Source organism: Plecotus auritus (genome assembly GCF_963455305.1).
Source record: "Plecotus auritus genome assembly, chromosome: 11".
Classification (NCBI taxonomy): domain Eukaryota; kingdom Metazoa; phylum Chordata; class Mammalia; order Chiroptera; family Vespertilionidae; genus Plecotus; species Plecotus auritus.
Window position 1 is genome coordinate 24,672,763 of NC_137777.1, and position 16,860 is coordinate 24,689,622.

The 16,860-nt window shown below is 39.2% G+C and overlaps 1 protein-coding gene across 1 annotated transcript in view; it reads right to left on the reverse strand.

The window, feature by feature from the left end:
- EIF3H (eukaryotic translation initiation factor 3 subunit H) overlaps positions 1-16,860 on the reverse strand; it is a 102,191-nt gene that overhangs the window by 16,790 nt on the left and 68,541 nt on the right. The window lies entirely within an intron of this gene.

Below are 16,860 nucleotides of genomic sequence, written 5' to 3' on the forward strand. Positions count from 1 at the left end.
TTACCACATTATTTAAATATGAACAGGATACAAGCTGTAGCTGGCTTAAAAAAGAAGAATTCATTTTTGCCTTCATCTGGTGCCCCCTGCTGCATATGCTAAATTTAAAAAAGAATTCCTTTTTCTGGTTTCTTGTTGCTTTGTGTTAAGTAATAGATAATATTTTTATTAGAATAGAGTTTTATTTTAATCTCCACGTATGGAATAAAAAGATTGGATGACTTTTGCTTTTGTCATATTAATAACTCAATGTATATAATAAAGAAGCATTACTAGAAAAATAGGTGCAAACTGACAGTAAATAAAACATTAGAAGAGCAATATAACCCAATAATGAATAGCAAATATGTGATACAGTAGAAAATTTTATAGTCAATATAACATCTAAGCTATTTCTATATAATGAAAGTATAACTATGTTGAGTAAATATATTTCTTAATTCAAAATCTAACCATTTCATTTTTAAAGCACAATCCAGTTTCAACAAAAGTAAGGTTATATGTCTATCATTTCCTTGGTTATAGCACTACAATTTCACAAAGCAAACAAAATTCAGGATCATAAGTGTAAAAGAACCTCCCTTGGATGGATACCGTCTTATTCTTCAACACTTGTTACTAGGCAAAGAAATTATAAATCTGCTTATTCCAAGGGAGGTTCTATTTCTCATGATTAAAAAATGGCAGCCAACTCATCAACTACTCAAGAATTATACTGATGCCCTCTCCAGTTTGGCTCAGTGGATAGAGCCTTGGCCTGGGGAATGAAGGTTCCCAGGTTTGATTCTGGTCAAGGGCACATGCCTGGGTTGCGGGCTCGATCCCCAGTGGGGGCATGCAGGAGGCAAACAATCAATGACTCTCTTGCATCACTGATGTTTCTATCTCTCTCCTCCCTTCCTTTCTGAAATTAATAAAAATATTTTTAAAAAGAATTACATTGTTGTTGTTTTTCAATTTTTCTTTTTATACACAATATGATGGTCTCAAAAAGAGGGACAAAATTAAAAACAATAGTATTATATCTATCTTTCATCTTAAATTTTAGTCTCTTTAGCACACGAGACCCCTTCCCCAGCTAGTTTAACAGATTCATATCAGCCACATAAATTTAGGACAAAACCACTGCTATGGCCTCTTACTGTTTTAAAATTCCGTAACTTTTTAAAAGTAAAGTAAAATCAGATTTGGCCAATAAAATGTAATCCAATTTGGCTTACAAATAAAAAGTTTCACTATCACAAGTAAAGGGAGAACCAGACAAATTACAATTTATTTTAAAGGGATAGGAAAGAAGAGATGGGGAGAGATTACCAAGCAATTGACAGTACAAACATGATTTTCTAGGATAATTTTTAAACAATCAATACTTCCAAAGCACATGTTAAGTGTACCGTATAGCTATAACATAGACCGAAGTTAGATTCTACTAACTGGCAATAATAGAAAAGAAGACAAGACTTGAATCTAGAGATCAAGGTTCTCATGCCAGCTCTAAGATTTCTCCTGTGGGGAATCTTGCTGTCCAGTTAATGATCCTTCTCTGATGCTTAGTTTTCCCATCTCCAGAAAGATCTGAGCTCATCCCAGGCAAAATGCTGTGACTCCACACTGTTCATCAGATATGCTAACTATAAGTAATGATTTTTCTATAAACTAAAGCAGGCCCTGAGGCAGCATACATTAATACTTTCAAAAGCAATGCATTTCTCTGAAAGATATTCTGTAATATCTTACTAAAGTCTCCCCTCCAGTAGCCTAAATACAACAGATTTTACAATAGCATTTTCAGTATGCAGACAGTAAAAAACTCTATGATCAGTAGCAAACCTCCAAATTCCTTCTTCATCCAGAGTCTTACCTACCTTACAGCCCCCTGGATAAGGAAAAGAATGAAAATGAAGTGTTTCTCTCAGCAAGGGAAGAGACTAAGGGATGAGGCCTGCCATCCTATGGAGTTACCTACCATCCTCCATTGTATTTATTTCTGAGAATCAGAATTCAGAAATGGAGAGATATTACTGGGGACAGAAGGAGGCAATTCCACTTTCTGCTTCTACAGCTCAGAAAACCATGACACAGATTTTGTAAGACTTTATTAAAAACTTATTTTTAATGTGGTTAAAATTTTCATATGTCCTAAATATTATAGATGAATATAAAAATTTAACAGTTAAGATCAATGAGGCGAGTTGACAAAAATGTTTTTGAAAATCTACAATGCTATGGAATTTCGCTATTACAAACACAAAAAAATATGTGCTGGGCCTATTCTATGTGAAATTTCCAGACATTCTCTATCTTGGTTTGGAATTAACGTCGCAATTTTAAAAATCAAACAAAACAAAAACACACAACCTAAAAAAAAAAAGAAGATAAAATGTCCTCTTGGAGACCCCACACGGAAAAACAAGGACTGCAAGTGATCTGTGACAAGAGAAGGATGGGGTGCTTGAGCTCCAAAGTAAAGTTGGGGACCATTGAGGGCCAGTCCTCTCCAAGACTATTCATATGAAGCTCCAAAACTTGCATGGTTTGAAAGGTCATTTTGATTCAATAAAATTCTTAAAAAGTGATATTTTTTTTCTATGTATATACAAACCAAGGAACAAGAAACAACTCACAAACAGCCAAGTGAATTGCTTTATCTCTGCAGACTTTTAGGTCTGTGTCCTTCTGATATATAATCCTTGTCTTCCTTAATCCACACAGTATTTTCTCCTCCTCCAACCCAAGTTTTCAAAAGTACAAAACCAAAAACCTGCAAGAGCATCCTGGTAAACCTAAGTAGAGATAAGAAATGTAGAGCAGACTGTCCACTAAAACAGTGGTCGTCAACCGGTAGTCTGCGGACCACTGGTGGTCCGTGAGGTCAGAAAGGTTGGCGACCACTGCACTAAACTGTCTCAAAACTGTGCTTCCAGGCAGCACCATTAATGAACAGATCTCAGCCACCACACCTACTTACCCCTCCGGCCTACAGAAGAGACAAAGAAAAAAATCCTGAAATGGTGACATGCCAGTAAATTTTACAAGAAAAATAAGGACAGGTCATTCCAGATTCTGATCTCCGGAACAAATGCCATTGCTTGTGTGACTATGCTAGTCTCTCTCAGGAGTTCTATTAAGGGCGGGTAGGTATACATACAAGAAACCCAAATGAGCTATAGCACTAATATATGAGGTACAGGGTACAGGCTCATATTATCTGGAAGTGACTGTGACAATGCTGTGTCAGCCCACAGGCTCTGGCAAGTGGGAGCTGGAGCTGTTGGCCTTCTCATGCCCAGCCAGCCTCATGTTCCTGGGCTGGAGTTTTATTTAATAGGAGGATATAAAAGATGTGACTAGACAGAGATAAGGTTCACTCCTATCTAGGGAGTGTCTCACACCAAAGAACAAAGAGAATCTCTTCAAAGAAACAAGAGGAAAAGGAAAAATGGGGCCCCTTGACATAAAGTGCCTGAACTCCACATTGTTGAGTTAATGCAGATCAATGAAGTAAGAAACAAGCACTTATAGGCAACTTCGTAGAGCTGGTCCAGGTTAGACACGCTTTCATTTTCGTTCTAAAGTTCTCTTATTTAACAGAAACCCAAGCAGCAATTTCAACCAATGATACTACTTCTGAGTTAATGGCTAAATAATCCTGGGGAATTTCCCAAAGATGAATAGCAAGGGGAAAAATTTTTTGAAGGGGGGACTATTTTAGAGTTTATGATAATATTCAACAGAAGGGCTCAGAATTGCATAGTGAAAAGTTTAGAAAAGAACTTTTTAAACATTTGTAGTTTAAAAAGCTAACACCCTATCGAAGTAGTACACAGCAAATGAAAGTCAAAGACAAATCAGTAGTTACTACTAAGCCAATTCAATTTTCTACAAAAGCTACACTTAGATGTAACTGGGGTGGTGCTACAAAACTTTGAAGGATTGTAAAAATGAGCTGAAGTTTTCTAAATCTCTCCAACCTTTACAATTGTCTTAATTTGTTAAGTCTCTCCAAAGCAAAGAAGAGCCTGTTTTACAAAACTAAATAATTTTCCGAAGTCTGGCATCAATATATTCATATTCACTTTTTCCAGCACTTATTATGTCAGACTTCCTGCTAAGTGATCTACATATGTTATCTGACTTTATTCCTCACAATAACTCTAACGAGCTAATCACGATTATTGAAATCCTTTTAGAAAGCTGTCTCCCACAGCTTGTAAAGTGGCAGGACTCAATTTTACTTCAGAATTTGACTTCAAAGCCCAGGCAACCACCCATTTACAAAAATTCATCTCTTCTTACTGGCAAAGTATAAATTATTTCTGAATAAGTAAAGCATAATAAAGAAATACAAGAGAAATCCACAATTTCTAAAAGTTTTCAGAAACCACCGCATTTACCTGTTTGATACTAAGTTAACCAATAATTCAGCACTCCAGTAAGATTTTAAATGATGAAACTACCTTCAAAGATTTTTAAATGTCAAAGTTGATAATTATCGCAAATATGTAATCAAACTCCTAAAATATTTCATTCTGTGTTACTATTTGAAACTTATGCCAAGACTGCTTTATAACTAAGAACTGGCTCAGATCACAGATCACCTGTACAAACACATCAAGTAAGGGAACAGAGACCAAATCTAGTAGTACATACTCTTTGTAGCAAAGAAACAAATTAAACCCAATCAAGAGATGGCTTTAAAAGCAAACAAACAATTCTGAAACAAATCAATGATTTCAACAACAGAATAGGGAAGTGAAACACATCAGAATCTCCTATCTGTTCTAGCATGAGGACTAACCCTTGCAGGACTGTTAAGAAAATAATCACAAGCCTCTTTCCCAGCAGCACCATGGGACACCAGTGAGCACTGGAAGGCTAGGAACTGTGAAGGCTCTGCTCCATTATTTAACAAGACAAACGATCCTGTACTTTTCTCTTCGTATCACATTTTCTGCCAAGCTGCACATACGTTTCAGGCAATGTTCAAAGCTAGTAGCAGATGTAGATTTACGCAAACAGAATGTGCATTTGGAAAAAGAATTAAATACGAGTCTTCTTTGGGTGGAGAGAACAATAGAGTACACACATTTCTTAAAACTTCCATATTATCTTCACCCAGGCTGTATCACATATTCATCATTTTTTCTTTCAATTAGTACATCTGTTATGAAGGCCACCCCTGTGACTGCCTAACAAGTGTGGTTAACAGTTCCATTTTTCACAATATAGTGTCCAATATAATTTCTACTCTACCTATTCCATTTAAATTGGAGTAACAAAAATACTGCCTTTCTTAATAATCTTACAGAAAATATTTAAGTAGTTCATTTGTCCTAGGTGGTTTAATTTCTTCTTTAAAATGTTGATGAATTCTGACAAATAATCTCTTCTTAATACCAAACTGAGAATAAGGGAATGGGAGGAAGGGGGTTATCACTTCATCTTTTAAACCTTGTAAGAGTTTTGAAAATTATTGGAAATCAGGTCTTAATGTGTCTCAAGAAGTTTTCTATGAAATGAACTAGATTTTTCACAGAAAATAATAAAATAACACGTACAAACTGTAACAAATTCATATTATCTTCTTATCCAATTCATGAAACACATCCAGGAGATCCTATTTCTTTGAGATTATAAGAAGTTGAAATATATATGCCCTTGGTCATAAAAACACATGCACATAAGTGGATATTAGAGAACAGCGACTAAGTTAATTGTATGATGCCATTTGAGATCTGTTTATACAAACAAAGTGAATTCACCTTCATGGTAGTAGCAAGAGTTTTAGACCCCTTACCTCTCACCACAAAGAAGTCTCATTTAAAGAATAACCTACTGGCCACTGCTACCTCTTGCAACAATTAAGAGCTTGATATATTAGAAAACCAAATGAGAATTTAGAGATTTAGAAAAATATATTTTTTTTCATGCAATAGACTCTTTCAAGAGGAGAGGTAACACCTGTGTCACATTTACAGCTCTATATCAGGTACTAGATTAATGCTGGCACAGTTAGGTGCTTTTTAAAGTACTAGAGGCCCAGTGCATGAATTCGTGCACGGGTGGAATCCGGCCAGCCTGGCCCCAATCGGCAGATCGGGGCTGGGACTGTCAGGAGGAGGAGCTGGAGGGAGGTTGGCCGGCGGGCCTAGCCAGATCAGGGTGGTGGGGGCCCATCTGGGGCAGGGCCAGCTGGGGGGAGAGGCTGCAGGAGGTTGGCCGGCTAACCTCGCCCCCTATTGGGGTAGGGGGACAATCAGGGGCGGAGCCAGTTGGGGGGAGGGGCTGCAGGTCATGGGGTGTGGGGCTGGCGGGGGGGGGGGGGGGGAGGCCGCGCCCTCGATCGGGGTGAGAGAGGCCTATCAGGGGGCAGAGCCGGCCAGGGGGAGGGGCCACAGGAGGTTAGCTGGCCAGTCACACCCCCTGATCGGGCGGTTCCCTGGCCCCAGTGGGCGTCAGTGGGCATCATAGTGACCGGTCGTTCTGGTCATTCTAGCATTGCGGTCACTGGATTTTCATATATTTAGATTCTAAAAGAAAGGAATGTTTTAAAAACACGATTATTGTTAATACACTAGAGAAAAGTCAAATTAGGAAATTAGGTATCTCCATCTTACCATCCATTTTATGATATTCACCAAGGACATGAAGTAGCATGAAAACACAAAGTAATCAGTAAAATCAGGGCCAGAGAAAATGTGAATTAGAATACAGAAAGTGGAAACTAAAGTGAGGCAAAGACCTACAAGTTAAGCAAGCCACGGATATTTTAATTAAAATACATAAATTTAGTCTGAGCACTCTGACAATCACAACAAAGAGAGAAACATGGTCATTTACATTATCCAAAGGGAGAAAAACATCAGATCTCAAAATAGCTAAAACTTTCTCTAGTTCTTAACCCTAAAGTAAAATTTTCATGTGGAAAAAGGAACATTTTTATGCAATTTTTTGAGAAGCAGAAGGCTTTTCTATAATAGGATAATCAATTATACTTGATTTACCTTTCCTATCAACCTAGGTTTTTTTAACGTAAAACAGAATGGCCACATTAGTACTTTTCATAACACAAAAAAACAGTTTGTACAAGTTATTCCCCACCCTCCAAAAGGAGTAAGGGGCTACCAAAATGAATTTTTTCATCCTGTAAGTTGTTCAAAAAGTAGAATGGGATATATCAGTAGTGAGCACTAAATATTCAAAACAGAATAATAATGACTTTTTGGAAGTACTGTTTGCAGTGAACAAACTCTCTGGGGAGTGAGGGGGAGGGAGGTCTGAAACCTTTTACTAAGTACCACCTGGATGGGAAATCTGATAAAATTATAGTGACATCCTCTTTTAAAAGGTGCTCCCTCTTCAATATGGCTGTCCAAGGAACTGGTGGTAGTTAACAAATTTATCTTTCTGAACCTTAATTTCCTCACCGAGAAATTGGTGGTTTCAACTTCCAGCCATATGATGATGACAATTTTTTTAAAGATTTCTTTTTATTGATTTTTAGGGAGAGGAAGAGAGAGAGAAACATCAATGTGAGAAGAGAACATCTATCAGTTAGTTGCCTCTTGCATACCCTCGATCAGGGACCAAGCACACAACCCAGGCATGTGTCCTGACTGGAACTGAACCCAGCAACCTTTCGATGCATGGGATGACACCCAACCAACTCAGCCACACCAGCCAGGGCTGATGATGACAATTTTAAAAAACTAACATCAAGTCCAGATGGCTCTTTACTTAATGAGCATTTTCAGGGGGAAGTCTCATAGGTACTACATTCTGTAAAAGTATACACTGAATTTATCAATCCCACCTTCCACGCCTGCTACTTCTATGTTTTCTCTCTCATTGAGGGGCTCTGAGTCATCAATCTTGACTACTTCTCCCACTCTAAGCTCAGTCAGTCATCTACCTTCTTGGAAGCTCTCAAATTTGTTTTCTTTGAGGCAAAAATCATTTAGAATGGTTCTAAAAAATTTAACTGGCATGGAATGATGAGATGCTAAAAGAAAAAAGGCAGAATATAAAACTATGAATCATATAAGGCCAATATGTAACTCCTTTCTTTCTCCTAAAGAGGAAGACTGGAAAGAAATATACTAAAATGGTTCTCCAGGGAGTGAGGTCATAGATGACTTTTGTTTTCTTACTTATTCTTACTCTTATTTTTCATGTTTTCTTTGGATGTGTGATTTTGTGTGTTTTTGGCAAAAGAATTATGCAATACATATGATATTAAAGGAGTATGTACACCTATACTGATAAGAATTCTCTTTTGCTGGCCAACTTGCCTTCTGGATACCAGCACTCCGAAACTATGGAAGCAGGGAATAGGATGGTGTACCAGACTACTTACTTAGAATCTTAAGTTTCCAACCTGGTCTGAATACCATCTTCAATAGATCAAATTGTGACCCAACCCAAATTCATATGTTAAAGGCCTAACCCCCAATCTAATGGTATTTAGAAATGAGGACTTTGGAAATAATAAGGTTTAGCTGAGGTCATGTGGGGCCCTCACAATGGGATTAGTGGCCTTATAAGGAGAGACATCAGAAAGCATGCAATCTCTCTCCCTTTCTCCCCGCTCCCTGTGTGTGTGTGTGTGTGTGTGTCCCTACAGGCAGTACTGAACTCTGAGGTGAAGAAACAGTGAGGAGATGGCTGTGAACCACCAAGGAGACAACCCTCACCAGACACCAAATTTGCTGGCACCTTAATATTAGACTTCCAGTCTCTAGAACTATGAGAAATAAATTCCTATTGTTTAAACCACCCAGTCTATGGTATTTGTTAAGGCAGCCCAAACTAAGAAAGATACCATCTTCATCACACATTAGCTGTGTAACCTACTACAAATTATCTGAGCTTGGATCTGCTACATTGTAAAATGGGAGAGAAAACAGTATACTGTAGTTAAGAGGTTTAAATAAAATCATTCACAAGAGCTCAATACACTGAATAAACTAAAAAAGAGCTCAACAGATTTGCAACATCACCTATTATTCAAAACTGCTACCTATAATCCAGTTTAGGTTAGTTACTAGGGTCAAAGAAAAAGTTTTTAGAGAGCCCTAACCGGTATGGCTCAGTGGATAGAGCGTCGGCCTGCGGACTGAAAGGTCCCAGGTTCGATTCCAGTCAAGGGCATGTACCTTGGTTGCAGGCACATCCCCAGTAGGAGCTGTGCAAGAGGCAGCTGATCGATGTTTCTCTCCCATCGATGTTTCTAACTCTCTATCCCTCTTCCTTCCTCTCTGTAACAAATCAATAAAATATATTTAAAAAAAAAAAAAGAAAAAGTTTTTGGAGAACTGGGTCTGACTACAGTGATCCTAGAGTGTTGTGCAAACTTATCCCCTTTTTCCATCTCCATATTGGGAGTAGGAAAAAATCAGGAAAATGGAGAAAGAGATTAGAGGTTGTATATGTGACTTAAACAAAAAGGACTATGAATTTGTAACATTCACTTTATGAAATAGAATACATATGTACAAATGTGAATATGGTCAAAAAACAATCTACCATGAAAAGAAATTATAAGAGGAAAAAAATACTTCTTAGGAAAAAAAACCTAATAAGCTAATTATATTCAGTATAATGAAGAAAAGATTCAATAACAAAGACAAGGTACAGAAATTAGATTTCAAGAAAAAGTAATCTTGGATGTTCTATTATTACTGTGCACATAACAATATAATTGCTTGTGCTCTGTAAGTTTCTATCTCCTGATCCTATTTATAAATCTTCCAAATAAAGGAAATAAGCTCTCTGCCCTCTTCCCAACAGGTGACTTCAAAAACAACACTGAGAATGGGGGTGGGGATGGAAAGGAGGACTGAGTAGCAGTACCAGCTTACCCAGGGGACTCAGTAAAGGTTAGTGGAAATACAGCCCACCCAAGTGAAGTAGCTAAACTCAATTAGATATAACAAACAGCTTTATAATGTGCTGCGTATCACTAAGTGGGATGATCCACTCTGGTTGCCTCAAATATCCAAAGATAGTTTCCTTTACCTTCAAACATCAGGACAATTCGGATTAGAAAATCAGTATTAAAGGTGCTATAAGAAAAAAGCCTGGCCTTAGCTGGTTTGGCCTAGTGGATAGAGCAATGGCCTGCAGACTAAAGGGTCCCGGGTTCGACTCCCAGTTGGGGCGTGCCAGAGGCTGCCAATCAATGATTCTCTCTCATCATTGATGTTTCCATCTCTCTCTCCCTCTCCCTTCCTCTCTGAAATCAATAAAAATACATTAAAAGAAAAGAAAAAAGCCTGAAAGACATAATCTTTTAAAAGTATCCTTAACTGCAAACAAAAGAAGGGAAAGCTAGCAAGAATTAAAAGTGACAGAGATTATAGAAAAGAAAAAGTTAGGAAGGGCAAATAATTTCCATTGGAGTATTTAAATCAGAGAAACGGAGGTACTAATAACTGCACTCTTCATTCACCCTCTCTTGTCCCCATCTTTTTCCCTACATGCTCCTCTTTGTCCAAACTTATTTTTATAGGATAAGGAATACAGAGTTACCATGCTGATAAAATGATCAAGCAGAAATCTTCACAGCAACCACAATAAATCTGAGGTTAGAAAACTTGTGGCTTTTTAAAAATATATATATTTTATTGATATTTTACAGAGAGGAAGGGAGAGGGATAGAGAGCTAGAAACATCGATGAGAGAGAAACATCGATGAGCTGCCTCCTGCACACCTCCCACTGGGGATGTGCCCGCAACAACCCGGGACGCTTCAGTCCACAGGCTGACACTCTATCCACTGAGCCAAACCGGTTTCGGCTTGTGGCTTGTTTTTAAGGAAGCCTGTAGCAATTGCCTTTTCCCAAAAACATACGCATATGCACCTGTAGAAAAAGGATCCAAGGCTTTCACAAATTCTCAAAAGGCCTCAAGATTCAAGAGAATAACCATGACTGAGATGCAATGGAGAACCATCCAAATGTGGTCCTGGCTCTTATGGAACTTCATTCCTTTCTATGTACGTGGTGGGGAAGAAGGGGAGAGGCTAAGTGTGCGTTAGTAATCAATTCAGTTCAGCGGCAGCCAATTAGTAGCACAGATAGCACTGAGATCACCAAAGATACACCATAGAGAAGAGCAAGAACGAGGGGCCAAAGGTCCAGAGAACACCCAGCTCTCAGCAGGAGAACCAACAGAATGTCACTCTTACCCTTGTCCTATCCAGAACAGGAAGTCTACCATGAGGAAGCTGGATGAAGGCTTCACCTAAATCACTCTGTGATCAAAACTAGTAATTCCCACCCTGACCGGTTTGGCTCTGTGGATAGAGCGTCGGCCTGTGGACTGAAGGGTCCCAGGTTCGATTCTAGTCAAGGGCATGTACCTTGGTTGTGGGTACATCCCCAGTGTGGGGTGTGCAGGAGGCGGCTGATCGATGTTTCTCTATCATCAATGTTTCTAACTCTCTATCCCTCTCCCTTCCTCTCTGTAAAAAAAAATCAATAAAAAATATATATTAAAAAAAAAAGAAGAAAAAAAAAACTAGTAATTCCCAAGGGGCAAAGGAAAATAAATACATGCCCTTACCCACAAGGTGATATGACTAGAGCTAGTAAGGCAAGACTATTCTAAAGGCCAGGAGTGGTGATCCTAACAGAGCAGCAATTTTCAACCTTTTTCATGTCAAAGCTCACAAACAAATTACTAAAACTCTGAGGCACATAAAAAAAAAAAAAAAAAAAAAAAAAAAAGATTTTCTTGGCAATCTGACCCACAAAAAAAGGTATAATTTTAATTCATTCACACCAAATGACTATTATTGCATTGGCTGTTGTCATTTTTTTTTAATTTGACAAGCTAAGGGAAAAAAGGTCAGTGCCCCTGACTAAATAATCATCTACTGCACGTTTTAAAAATTCTTGCAGCACACCAGTGCACCAAGGCACACCAGCTGAAAAATCACTGCAATAGAGAGATAACCCTTCTCTATTTGTCGGAAAGTGGGTCTCTAGCAAAAATGTTACATTATAAAAATATGCTCAGCACAAATGGTACTCTGCTAGGTAACAAATACACCTTGGAAGTATAGGCTCTACAGGCACACACAAAAAACCAACCTCAAGCAATTCAGTAGTCCTGTTATCTTTTGAAGTTTTTACAGAGAGATCTCTAGAAGCCACATGTCGAGTCAGTTGTCATTAAGTAATCTGAAGCTCCTGAAGATGCTTTTCTATGGAGGGCCTCTTGGATTAGAGAGGAAGATGAAATACAGTGTAAGCCAAAAAAATTACTGCAGAAAGACGTTGGAAGGCTACAAAACAGACCAAATAATTCCCTTCCGCAATTGGCAGGCAGGATCCTGCCAGATGTTTGAAATAGAATTAACCTCTATGGGCTACATTGATAGAAATAAAAATAAACTGCACAACTATAGATAAATATCTAGGGAAACACAAATAACTCTCTGGGGAAGGACTATCTTTGTTTAACTTTCACTGAACTTCTTTCAGATCATTTCCCCTACCCCATCCCACCAAAAAAAATTGTCCCAGCCCTGAATGATGCTGCCAAGTGGTTAGAGTGTTGGCCTGCACCTGAAGAGTCACAGGTTTGATCAAGGGCACGTACCTGGGTTGCAGGTTCAATTCCCAGCCCCAGTCAGGGCGTGATGTGTCTATCTCACCTCTCTCCATCCCTCCCTCCCTCCCTCCCTCCCTCCCTCCCTCCCTCCCTCCCTCCCTCCCTTCCCCTCCTCCCTCCCTTCCCCTCCTCCTTTAAAAATCAATGGAAAAAGTATCCTCAGGTGAGGATTAACAGCAACAAAAAAATGTGTCCCAGACTGTAGTGTCCACTGGTACTGGGCCAACAGCTATATTGAGGCTTTTGAAAATGTGCCAAAGGCAGATTAAACAATACCTACTTTAAAAACTAAGTTTAATCAGAGTATATGCAATATTTCAAAGCATTTTCAAACCAGGTAATACCACCATAACACCACCAACACCCTCCTTTATCTCCAAAGGATGTATGTCTGTTTCTTGCAGAGAAGATCACAACTCAGTTAGATAAAGGCATTACAAATGGCTTATAGATGTTTCCTCCTTTTATTTTGGGGAAGAAAATCTTGAACAGAAAATTCATACATTCACATGACAAGTACTGATTCCAAGCTCTGATGCGGCAGACTTTTAGGTGCTGTCCAGCATAGGATGATGAAGACAGAAAGGTTCCTGCAGCTGACATTCTAGTGGAGAGGAAAAGATAGGACACACAGAGTGACATTCCTGAGACTATGCAAATGCTTAACGTTCCGTAAGGGAAAAAAAAAAAAAATCTGGGTAATCCCATATAGTTATCTGGGCCTTTAAAGTGAACAAACCATTAATAACTACCAAGAAGAAATCAATCTTCAAAGTCAAAGGCCTGGCTTCTTACCTTGCAAAAATAATACAGTGCAAAAGAGTAGCTGCAGGCTGAGAAAACAGGAGACCTGCACTGCAATTCTGGCTTTGCCATTAACTACAATGAAGCAGAGGAAACCCTCCAAATAACCAAACTGCCTGAAAAAAAGTTTTAAAATCAACCAATTTTTAATTTACCTCAAACAAAAAAATGATTTGATTTAATGTTTATCACATAGTGATGGTTATAATAGTAAATAATAGTCAAATTACCCTTGAAAGAAATGACATTTTAAAAGAGTTAAAGCAGGTACCAGATAAGAATTCCTCCACAAGTAAGTTTTGAAATTTGAATTATCTCTATTGTGTCTTCAAGTGCTAACAGTATATAGATGGACAAATGAAAAAAGTCAGTCTCACTAAAAATATGGTGTAGGAACCCTAACACCAAGAGTGGCCAGAAAGGCAGCAGTAACAAAGACACAGTTTAAGAAGGGGCAAAAGGCCCTGGCCAGGTGGCTCAGCCGGATGGCTCAGTTGGTTGGAGCTTTGTCCCATGCACCAAAATGTTGCAGGTTCAATTCCAGTCAGTGGAGGCACTAATGAGAGGCAGCTGATGGATGTTTCTTTCTCTCTCTCTCCAGCCCTTAGGGTTAAAAAAAAAAGAGGAGGAGGAGGAGGAGGAGGAGGAGGAGGAACAAAAGTTCTAGACTCAGGAGCATATGGGGTTCCCCACACAGGAAACAGGCCCAAGGCTAACCCTGAAGGAGGAGGAAGAGATTGGTAAGTCATTAGATTTTTTCCTCCCAACACTTAAAATTTTATTTCAACAAGCACTGGAACACTGCCTCTCAAAATTTATCATCTATAGATCATTTAATGGACATTTGACATTCATGAAAACCACCAATTTCAAGTTTTAGAAAGTTGTTACCCTAATTTTAATTATATAAATAAAAGTTTTAGTAAATTAAAAACAAAACTGCCGTATATCTCCGACAGAGACGATTTACATCCACCTCCAGGGTTTTAATATACACCCTGGAAATCAATGGCCTGCATTACAGTCAGGAGGTTTCTTTTCTCATTCTATTGCTATGAAATTGGAAGCACCTTACTCAGACTCAGGTCATAAGGACAAGCATCAAGCATTTTCAGGATCCTACATATATGGACAACGGAGACTCCAAAATTATGGAGATTTCTCATTAAATCTCTGTCCAAGGAACACACTTTACTTAAAAATATTTCAATTGGAGAAATTCTGGGGACTAGATTGTAACCCTTGATTTCATTAAGCACTGGAACTATTCCTAACCTACTGCGGTATTTAGATGCAATGGGAACACTTTACTCATCCCAGTATCATAACCCCAAAGTTAAAAGTTGTAATACTTTCACTCACAAGTAATTCTGTAAAGCTACTCAGGGTACTACATGATTAGCTAAAACATGCCACTTTAGCAAATTATTTGAAGGAATGGAAATAGCTTTTATTGGCACTGACTGTATCCTAAAGAAGGTTTAACAATGTAATCTCTTCTCCCATGTCCAAGATTCAGGCAGGTATCTTTCTCCGCACAAGCAGTATGAAATAGCAGGTCATTCGATCTTCTGCCACACATTTCTCACTCGGCATAGGCTAAAGGTAAATACTCTCAGAGATTGCAATTTAATTTTATTTTTCTCACTTTTTGCTTCCATGCAAAGTAAGGTTAGAAAGCATAACAACATTATTTCATCAAGTCTAAAACTCCACTGAGTATAATAAAAGACAAGAGGGCTGGCAATTTTAATTATAAGACACCTTGTATTAAAAATGCATCCTAATTTCATAGACATTCAGGTGCAAAAATAGAAGGAGTGGAGAATGCTAGAGAGTGGAGAATGAAGACAGTGGGCACTGTGGTACCAGTGGCCCTTTCTTGCCAAAAAACAGAACTGTATTCTAGCAGTACTAATCCCAATACACCTCTTCCAGCCTTTCTCATAGCTCACAAAACAATTATTCTATGAGCTATAATGAATAAATAAATAAATACTCTTTTCTCTGGATAACCAAAAACTTTGGGGACTAGAGGCAAATAACTCAACAAGTCAATAAAATCTATTTCCAGGCATGTGTCATAGTAATTCCTATTCACACTTTTTTTTTTCCCAATTGCTTATGTAAATCATCACATTCTTAAATTCACACATATACAGATCCACAATCCACTTAGAATAGGGTTTCTCAACCTGGGTACTACTTACATTTTGGGGCAGAAAATTCTTTGTTGTGGGAAGCTGTCCTGTGGAGTGTAGAATATTTCCCAGCACCACGACTTCTACCCATCAGCTGCCATTAACACACTCTCAGGTGGTGACAACCAATACTGTCTCCCCAAACTGTGCCCAATGTTCCTGGAACAAACCCCAATCTCCTCAGGACACTGATTTAGGCACTGGAGTCCTGTTCAATTGTCACATTCATGTTATCCTGAGATGTGGTGATTATTTTACCATTTTTATGATTGAACCAGAGGCCCGGTACACGAAATTTGTGCATGGGGGAGAGGGGTCCCCTCAGCCCAGCCTGCATACTCTCCAATCTGGGACTCCTCAGGGGATGTCCGACTGCCAGTTTAGGCCCGATCCTGGGGATCGGACCTAAACTGGCAGTCGGACATCCCTCTCACAATCCAGGACTGCTGGCTCCTAACTGCTTACCTGCCTGCCAGCCTGATCGCCCCTAACCGCCTCTGCCTGCTGGCCTGATCGCCCCTAACTGCCACCCCCCCATGGCCTGGAGTGCCACCCCTGCCAACCTGGTTGTCCCAAACTGCCCCCCCCACCAGCCTGGTCGCCTCTTACAGCCCCCCCCACTGACCTGGTCACCCCCAACTGCCCCCCTCTGCCGACCTGATTGCCCCCAACTGCCCCCCCCCCCCCGCCGGCCTGGTCGCCCCCAACTGCCCCACCACTGGCCTGGTCGCCCCACACAGCCTGCTGTTCAGTCGTTTGGTCGTCCCTCACAAACCCCCCTGCCAGCCTTATCGCCCCACACAGCCTGTGTTCGGTCGTCTGTCCGGTTGTTTCGGTCATGACGGCCCCTGGCTTTTTATATATTAGGATTAACCACTCTCCCCCCATTTCTGAGATGGAATTACAACACAATAAAAATTAAAAATCCAAATTCAACTAACAAAAATATGCAATTGACGTAACCAAAAGAAACTACCCTATTAAACTATTACCTGAGACGCAATGACCAATTCACTATACTTTAAGAATTTAACCATTTCTAAGAATGTAGAAGAGTGTTCTAGGAAAGTCATAATCAATCTTACACCTTAATATGTAAAATTGATATGAACACAATGGTTTCAATGCCTCAAATTTGAGGGTAAAAAATGAAATTCTTTAAAAATGTTTCTTTTAAGACTTAACTTATAAAATTCACTACTATCTAAGTGTGACATAGCCCAAGAACAGGCATAAT